Raw genomic sequence first — 445 nt, forward strand, 5'->3', positions numbered from 1 at the left:
TTTGTATTAGTGTTTCAAGTTCATTCATCGTAAGAACTACGTAATGTGATTCTGACCATGTATTGTGTGCAAGCTACCGAGCTCAGTACTAGTACAATACACTAGTACATTAGAACCAGTATTGTATATTTAACTGTCGGGTGGTCCGAGTACAGGAGCCTGCGTACGACCTCGCGCGAGCTATTACTCGGCGAGTGGGGTCCACCACGGGATGGATCTCTCCGTACGCAGCTCACTCCCAACGACCAAGCGCTGGAGCCAACTCCCACGCATTCAGGCGTAGCGCTAGTACGTATGCGGAGTCTTTGTGTCATAATGAAGATAACGCGGAACACGTTCCTATACATATTGTATATTTGACCTTGCGTTATAGTATATTGACGTGCCGTCCACAAGGCAATTGAGGAGCGAGCTCATCACTGTAAAGTCGAGCTGAGTCTTATCA

The sequence above is a fragment of the Saprolegnia diclina genome (assembly GCF_000281045.1).
Source record: "Saprolegnia diclina VS20 unplaced genomic scaffold supercont1.54, whole genome shotgun sequence".
NCBI lineage: Eukaryota > Oomycota > Saprolegniomycetes > Saprolegniales > Saprolegniaceae > Saprolegnia > Saprolegnia diclina.